Source organism: Sus scrofa, chromosome 10, assembly GCF_054392235.1.
Source record: "Sus scrofa isolate SSC_HxYL_T2T_F1_AM1 chromosome 10, Sscrofa_HxYL_maternal_Yorkshire_Landrace_v2.0, whole genome shotgun sequence".
NCBI classification, from domain to species: domain Eukaryota; kingdom Metazoa; phylum Chordata; class Mammalia; order Artiodactyla; family Suidae; genus Sus; species Sus scrofa.
This window is the reverse complement of record NC_139392.1, coordinates 38875001-38876407: the sequence shown is the minus strand read 5'-3', so window position 1 is coordinate 38876407 and position 1407 is coordinate 38875001.

The following is a 1407-nucleotide window of genomic DNA, read 5'->3' as shown; positions in this document are numbered from 1 at the left end:
TCGCAGGACCAACGAACGCATCGGGATGGATCGCTGTGTGGCGACATGGATTCTCCAGGCAGGGCAGGCATAAGGCCTGGACTCTTTCCTCCTGGAGCCCGTTTCTTCATCCGTGGCCTTGAAGACGAACCACGCCGACCACGGACCGTGGACCTTGGCCTTCACCTTTCATTTCCGAACGGCAGCCAGGGCATCCATTGTCACCACCGCGGAAAAGGTGTCCACAAAAAGGACAGGTGAGCGCCTCCATGGCATGCAGTGTCATCCCCTCCCGCCACCCCCACCCCGGCTTTAAAGGGTCCTCTTTCAAGTAATCACGTTGCCACAGCTGGGACTTGGATCGGATCCCTGGCTCCGGAACCCCATATGACCTGGGGCCGGCCAATGCATCCCTCCATAGCGTCCTAAATCCGTGCATCGTTGATTCAGGACTTTCCCTCGTGGCACAGAGGAAACGAATCTGACTAGGGACCATGAGGTTGCGGGCTCCATCCTTCGCCTCACGCAGGGGGTTGAGACGAGGCTCAGATCCGGCACGGCTGCGGCTCGGGCGTAGGCCAGCAGCCGTAACACCAGTTCGACCCCTAGCCTGGGAAGCTCCATAGACCGTGGGTGCGGCCATCCGAAGACCAACAAGAACCTCCTCACCGTCCTAATACAGGGACAGCAACGTTGTCGCGGCAAGGGCGGCGGGGCGGCGCGGGCCAAATAAAATGCTATGCACCCAAGTGCTGGGACGTGTTTGATTTCAATAGAGAAGAAGGAAATCACTAGGCCAGAGGGGAAGCTCAGAAAACATCGAACACAAAACGACACACCCTGTCCGGGAGACTCAGGCCCCGGAGAGAGGCAGTCAACGCGGTGCAGACACGACCCCAGCGAGTGAGTTGGCAGAGACGGACGGACGGCCCCGGCATCAAGACAACCCCAGGGATCCCATCGAGGGCCACACGGACCCGGGCCCGAGTCGGCCGGGACAGCTGGTCGACCCCGCGGGCCCTCGGACCCGGGCCCGAGTCGGCCGGGACAGCTGGTCGACCCCGCGGGCCCTCGGACCCGGGCCCGAGTCGGCCGGGACAGCTGGTCGACCCCGCGGGCCCTCGGACCCGGGCCCGAGTCGGCCGGGACAGCTGGTCGACCCCGCGGGCCCTCGGACCCGGGCCCGAGTCGGCCGGGACAGCTGGTCGACCCCGCGGGCCCTCGGACCCGGGCCCGAGTCGGCCGGGACAGCTGGTCGACCCCGCGGGCCCTCGGACCCGGGCCCGAGTCGGCCGGGACAGCTGGTCGACCCCGCGGGCCCTCGGACCCGGGCCCGAGTCGGCCGGGACAGCTGGTCGACCCCGGGGCCCCTCGGACCCGGGCCCGAGTCGGCCGGGACAGCTGGTCGACCCCGCGGGCCCTCGGACC